Source organism: Callospermophilus lateralis, chromosome 5, assembly GCF_048772815.1.
Source record: "Callospermophilus lateralis isolate mCalLat2 chromosome 5, mCalLat2.hap1, whole genome shotgun sequence".
Classification (NCBI taxonomy): domain Eukaryota; kingdom Metazoa; phylum Chordata; class Mammalia; order Rodentia; family Sciuridae; genus Callospermophilus; species Callospermophilus lateralis.
The window spans coordinates 42,096,703-42,104,425 of NC_135309.1; the positions used below are offsets into that span (position 1 = coordinate 42,096,703).

The 7,723-nt window shown below is 42.8% G+C and overlaps 1 pseudogene; it reads left to right on the plus strand.

The window, feature by feature from the left end:
• Positions 1-1,510, plus strand: part of LOC143399113 (dihydrolipoyl dehydrogenase, mitochondrial-like) — a 13,008-nt pseudogene extending 11,498 nt beyond the window's left edge.
• Positions 1,511-7,723: the final 6,213 nt, after the last annotated feature.

The following is a 7,723-nucleotide window of genomic DNA, read 5'->3' on the forward strand; positions in this document are numbered from 1 at the left end:
GATTTAAACATTACACAGTATATCCCTAGTACCTCATAAATACATACCATTTGTTAGAGTCTGTAAACAAGTCAAGATGGCGCCTGGCATTTTGCCAGAGAAATGTTAGCATCTGTAAACAAGTCTGTTTGGCGCCTGGCAAAATGCCAGAGGGAGTGGTTTGTGAAGTAAGGCCAGTGAGCCATTAAGTGTGGAGATTCCTTATTGGTTGACTGCTGTATCTAGTTTATGCTAATTAAGATAAGCTGTGTGGAATGTATAAATACCACTCCTGTCCTACAATAAACGGCTCCTACTCCTGCTGTATCAATCTACACAAGTTGCTCGTCACACACACACACACATACACACACACAGACACACGTTATTTTGCTGCAGCCGACTGCAGCAACCATTTTTACATTTTTATGTATCAATTAAAAATAAATTTAGGTGGGTATGGAGGCACACGCCTATAATCCCAGCGGTTTGGGAGGCTGAGACAGGAGAATTGCAAGTTCAAAGTCAGGCTCAGCAATGGTGAGGCACTAAGCAACTCAGTACAAATAGGTTGGGATGTGGCTCAGTGGCCAAGTGCCCCTGAGTTCAGTCCCCAATACTACCACCCCCCCCAAAAAAAATCACAGAAATGATGGTTGTTATCGGTGCAGGGATAATTGGTTTAGAATTGGATTCCATTTGGCAAGGACTAGCGCAGATGTGACAGCAGTTGAATTTTTGGGTCATGTTGGTAGAAAGTCAGAATTGATATGAAGGTATCTAAAAACATTCAAAGAATCCTTCAAAACCAAGGGTTTAAGTTTAAGTTGAATATAAAGGTTACTTGTGTTACCAAAAAAGTCATATGGAAAAATTATGTTTCTATTGAAGCTGCTTCTGGTGGTAAAGCTGAAGTTATCACTTTTGTGTACTCTTGGTTTGCATTGGTCGACAACTCTTTACTCTGAATTTGGGACTAGAAGAGATTGGGTTGAAACAGACCCAGAGGAAAAATTCCAGTCCATAACAGATTCCAAACAAAAATTCCAAATGTCTATGCTATTGGTGATATGGTTGCTGGTCCCATGCTGGCTCACAAAGCAGAGGATGAAGGTATTATGAGTGTTAAAGGAATGGCTGGGGTACTGTGTACACTGACTACAATTGTGTGCCATTGCTGATTTACAGACACCCCAAAGTTGCATGGGGCAAATCAGAAGAGCAGTTGGAGAAAGAGGGTATCGAGTACAAAGTCGGAAAATTTCCCTTTGCTGCTAACAGCAGAGCTAAGACAAATGTTGACACGGATGGCATGATGAAGATTCTTAAGCAGAAATCAATGAACCAAATACTGGGAGCACACATTCTAGGACCAGGTGCTGGAGAAATGGTAAATGAAGCTGTTTTGGCTTTGGAATATGAAACCTCCTGTGAAGATACAGCTAGAGTCTGCCATGTGCATCCAACCTTATTAGAAGCTCTTAGAGAAGCAAATATGGCTGCATCATTTGGCAAATCAATCAACTTTTAAATTAGAAGATATATTTTCTGAAATCTCCAGGAAGTTTGTATGTTTGTTTGTTTGGTTGGTACTGGGGATTGAACTCAGGGCCACTTGACCACTGAGCCACATCACCAGCCCTATTTTCTATTTTATTTAGAGATAGGGTCTCATTGAGTTTCTCAGTGCCTCAGGGTTGCTGAGGCTGGCTTTGAACTCGAAATCCTCCTGCCTCAGCCTCCTGAACCACTGGGATTACAGGTGTGTGCCACCATGCCCAGCATTCCTGGAAGCTTTTATAGAGGTCACAGGATATGCTCACAGTTTCATCAATTTCTATAACTGAATTATGAAACTTTTGGAAGGTATTTAATAGACTTGGACAGAATGGAATAATCTATATTTTCAAATATCTTGTTTCAGTGCATTAACGTGCAGGACAAAAAGCTACTAATAGTAGCATCCTGCAAAGTTTTCATCAACCCATATTTTAATGCTACTTATAAAAAAAAAGTCTCAACCTCGTTGAATTAATGTTAGGTGACTTTTATCTGATTCAGTAAAGTTGAATTTACTGGAGCTGGAGTATGATATATCAACAGTTGTATATGGGGAGGCAGCCAGCGCCTTGTTAGGGGGTTTCTTCTTCCTGCCAAGGAGGTGTAAGCCACCTGAGAAATTAAAGTCTAGAATAATGAGTGAAGAACAAAAGACAAAGTCAAAATTAGGTTTAAAAAATTGGAGCACCTGATAGATACAGTCCATGCAGGAGCTGAAACTAGACAATTAGAAAATGGCTCCCGTGGTTTATTTAAGGGGATACATCAAAGGCAGGGGTAAGGTTTTGGGGGTGGAGTCTTGCTGCTACATGTCTTGCAGTCAGTAGGTTGATGGCAAATTGGCAGGTCACACCCATGTCTGAGAGGCTGTGCAACTATAGCAGGTCACCCCATCTCCAGTGCTGTGTGGGACATGGCAGAGAAGAATAGAAATTCATAATGCTAGTGTGGTCCACATACAGCCCAAGGATGGCTCTTGACAGCTGCATTTGTTTTAAAGAAAGTGATCAAGTTACTCTAAATTTGGTTTTCATATTGGAAACAAATCAGTTATTAGAACAAGATTCAAATATGTATGAACTGACTTATATGAATAAAGTGACCATTTCTTTAATTTAAAACTCCTAAATTCTTGCAATTTAGAGATAGAATTTATGTATTTAAGAAGTTTTTTATCTTTTATTGATTTTATTTTTTTAAATACACGACAGCAGTTGAATGCATTACAATTCTTATTACACATATAGAGCACAATTTTTCATATCTCTATATATAAAGTATGTTCATGCCAATTTATGCCTTTATACATGTACTTTGTTTTTTTGCATTACAATTCTTAATACACACATATATATATACCACAATTTTTCATATCTCTGTATATAAAGTATGTTGACACCCAATTCGAGTTTTCATACATATACTTTGTATAATGATGTCCATCACATTCCACCATTCTTGCTAATCCCATGCCCCCTCCCTTTTCCTCCCACCCCTCTTCCCTATCTAGAATTCATCTAATCCTCCCATGCTCCCCCTCCCTACCCCATCATGAGTCAGCCCCCTTATATCACAGAAAACATTTGGCATTTGTGTTTTTGGGATTGGCTAACTTCACTTAGCATTATCTTCTCCAATGCCATCCATATGCCTGAATATGCCAGGATTTTATTTAAGAAGTTTTTAAAGGTTCCATTGAGGTCTACAAATAGTTACACAGCTACTTACCAGTTTCATCTACTTGAAACTTAAATATTAAATGGAGACTCAAATGTATTATAGCAAGAAATGAAGATATGAAAATAAATATCTTAATATTAAAAATAAATGTTTTAATAAATAACAAATGGAGAATGGAAAATTGTAATTAATAAATACAGAAGCATTGTGAGAAGCCAGGTATGGTGGTGCACACATATAATCCCCACTACTTGTGAGGCTGAGGCAAGTGGATCACAAGTTTGAGGCCAGCCTCTGAAAATTACTAAGAATAAAAACTAAAACAAAAAAGCTAAGGATACAACTCAGTCGCAAAACATCCCTGGGTTCAATCCCAGTGCAAAATAATAATAATAATAATTTGAAAAATAGAATATTTAAGTAAACACCACAGTAATAATTGCTCCAAGCAAGATCCAGCAATGTATGCTAAAATAGTGGGTGAATGTTTAATAAAAAGCAAGATATTTGCATTGCCTCAAGGTATCTTCACCAAAATAACTACTAAGTGTTAGGTTCAGGGTAGGCTGAGCGAATGTTAACTGCAGGACACTGGACACTCAACCCCCCCATCTATCTGGTTCTTTATCACCTGCTTGCCTCATGTCTGAAGGCTCAAACAGCGCCCCTGAAAGACTGAATGCTTCACCTCCATGCTCAAGGCTAAACACTCAACCCTCCTTATGCCAACAAGGCAGCTTGCAAACCCAGAGACCCTTTTAGATTTAGGCAGCACAGCAGAAGGGCTATAAAATCCTTCTCCTGCTTGGCTCTATCTCTCTCTTTTCTCCTCTTTCTCACTGCTGCAATAAAGATCTCTTGGTCATTCTTGAGTGTTATGGTCACTTTCTTTTTATCTGGTGCCGAAACCCGGGAAAAGGGTTAAAATCCACTTTTGGGTCCCTCTTCCTTCAGAAGTGCCACTTACTGGATGGACCTGAACCCATTTTCTTGACTGCCTGAACTACATCCACCACCAGCCTTCGATTGGTGAGTTCCCCCTTCCTGGAGTCCTAAACCCAATGGTGGTGTCGGGAGGACTTGACCGTTGATCATCCAGCAAACCACTTTGCCCACCTGTGGGGAGGAAAACCCCACCACAGCCTTCAAGACCATGGTGGTCCTCAGGGACTCCCTCCGCGGGCAGATTAAACTCTTGGGTCCAAAATTATTTCCCTTCCCCTTCCCTGGCATAGAATTTATAGGTCACCCTCAAAGGACTGTGTAACCTCAGGGAACACATAACAGAGAACTGAAGATCACACCCCACCCAGACCTTCACGGTCATGGTGGCCCTCATAAAGTCCTTTCACCTTTAAGACTCGGCCTCTAGAAATAGGCTTACCCTCCCCTCCCCCTCTCCTCTCTCAGGCCCTGGGAGTCTCTGTCCCCTCTAGAAGGGGTCCCGAAAAGCCTTGGCCAAGGTCTCCCATAGCTCCGGCCCAGTCCAGGACGAGAGCCTCAACTGTCAGGGTATGGTGACAACCAATCTCTGCAGCTAGAACCTGCCACTAGGCACTGACTGATTTGGAGTTCTAGCGGGGATGCCCCTTTCGCCAATAAATCAGTTACTTCCCCCTCCCTTATACTATGTTTGCGTCTCCTTTCCACCCCCATCTCATACTACGTTTGCAACATGGGTAATGCATACTCTCTGCTGGTCAACTCTCCCTTACAATGCCTTTTAGACAACCTCAAAACCCTCTCCTCGACACCAGTTATTAAACCCCCAAAAATTGATCAAATATATCACCCAGGCTTGGCCCACTTATCCCATAGACAACTAAAATAAATGGCCCCTCTCTGGGTCTTTAGATCTCTCTATTCTAAGGGATCTTTACAATTACTGTGAGCATTCAAAAATGGGTAGAGATCCCTTATGTCCAAGCTTTCTTCTTACTCTAATCCAATCCTGATCTCTGCACCTCTTAGAAACCTCTACAAATTCTTTTAGCTTGCAAACCAACGCCCCCAACCACCAATCCCCAACCTTCTCCTCCTCTGGACTCATCCACTGCTTTTGACCCTGCTGATGAACCTCTACCCTATTGGCCGGCTCCAATAGGTCCTCATCCTCAGCCTTCTGCCCCAGCCCCCCCACCATCACTCCCACCTCAACAACCTGCTTTCTCCTCTTCAATTACTAGATCAAAAGCCCAAAACACCTCCCTTCCTCAGACGTTGCCCCCTTGCGTGAGGTAGCAGGTACTGAAGGTAATGTCCAAGTGCATGTTCCCTTCTCTATAGCTGACCTTTCCCAAATTGAAAAACAACTAGGCTCATATACTACCAACCCAGACCTATATACTAAAAAATTCCAACATTTAACACAGTCCTACAGCCTCACCTTCCATGATGTCTATATGATCCTCTCCAATACTTTACTTCCTGAGGAGAGGAGATGGGTTTGGGAACAGGCTCACATTCATGCAGATGGGAATCCATCAGACCAATCCAGCACATCCCATTGGGCCCCAAGCAGTCCCAGACCAAGATCCCCTCTGGGATTACAACACCAACAATGGCATTACAGACATCATTTCACCACTTGTATTCTAGCAGGCCTAAAAAGGGCAGCCCAGAAATCAGTCAATTTTGAGAAACTTCAGGAAATTATCAAAGATAAACATGAAAACCCATCAGCCTTTCTGGACCGCCTAACTAAGGCTCTCCTGCAATACACTAATTTGGACCCAGATCTCTGATGGCCAACAGTTATTGATGGTTTATTTCTTTGCCCAAAGTTTTCCTGATATTTGGATCAAACTTAAAAAATTAAAACGGTGTCCCCTCACTCCCCAGACCCAGATTCTTGCTACTCTTTTAAGGTCTATCATAACCGAGATGAAAAGGCTAAACACGTAAAGTGCCAAATGCTGACTCAGGCCTTCCGTGGGCCTCCCCAAAACTCATCTCCTACGCTGACAGACTATCCCCCAGGTCAGAACCCCCTGGAGCCTGCTTTAAGTGTGGACAAGAAGGACATTGGAGCACAGAACCTGCCCCAAAGGCCACCTACCAGACCATGCCCAAAATGTTCCACGATGGGCCACTGGGTTTCGGACTGTCCCACTACCCGAAAGGGTGCCCAGACAGGCCCTAGACCCCATGATCTCATAGGACTGGCCATTGACAATTGATGGGGCCTCAAGACTCCTGTCCCAACAAGTCCAATCGCCATGCTAGAACCCAGGGTCCAAATGACAGTTGATGGTCACAAAATCCTTTTTTTAATAGATACTGGAGCAACATTCTCGGTCCTACAGGAGTTTTGGGGACCCTTACTTCCCTCTCAGTTCCCTATTGTTGGGGTAGGTGAACAAACAATATATTCCAGAACCACCCAACCCCTACCCTGCTTACTTTCAGGCCACCCATTCTCACACTCCTTCCTGGTGATGCCCCAGTGCCCTGTTCCCCTTTTGGGCAGAGATATTCTATCCAAGTTTAAGGCCATGATTTCCTTTTCACTGTTTTCACCTTTTTCCCTCCCTTCAATTATAGCTATGGCTGCCCTACAGGCTATGCCAAATCATTTCCTTCCACTTCCACAGATCAAGTTAACCCATTAGTCTGGGACATCCTTGGCTCAATGCCCCCCAGCTGAGATCCACTTAAAAAACATCCATCACATTCCAAACAAGCTTCAATATCCCCTCCTGATGTCCAGTCAAAAGGGCCTACAACTCATCATTTCCAGCCTTCTCAAAAAGGGTTTTCTTAGGCCTGCCCACACATTCACCATATAATACTCCCATTCTTGCAGTCAAGAAACCCAATGGGACTTACTGCTTGGTCCAGGATCTTCGTCTCGTGAATGAGGCAGTCAAACCTATCCACCCACTAGTCCCAAACCCATATATTCTCCTATCCCTTATTCCAGCCTCAACTTCCTATTTTTCTGTTATAGACTTAAAGGATTCCTTTTTCACCATTCCTTTAGCCCCACTTTCCCAAGACCTCTTTGCCTTTACCTGAACAGATCCAGATACTCAACAATCCCAACAATTAATATGAACTGTCCTCCCGAAAGGCTTTAGAGACAGGCCACATATTTTTGGTCAGACATTGTCTGCCTATCTAAAGGGCCTCAACCTCCCTCTTTCAACTCTCCTCCAATATGTAGAAGACTTACTCCTCTGCAGTCCTCCCTCAATATTTCAAAGACTGATACTAACACATTTCTTAACTTTCTGGAAAACAAGTGTCTCCCCAAAAAGCACAATTATCACAACCCCAGGTCACCTACCTTGGAGTCCAACTCTTCCAAGATTCCAAGGCAATCATTCTAGATGGAAAGGCTCTAATTCGTGACTACCCCATCCCAAAAACTAAGGAGGAAATCTTATCCTTTCTGGGTCTAGTAGGATATTTTAGGACTTGGATTCCCAACTTCTCACTCCTGGCCAAACCACTATACGAAATGGCCAAGGCAGATAAACAGGAGCTCCTCCCCTTGTCACCT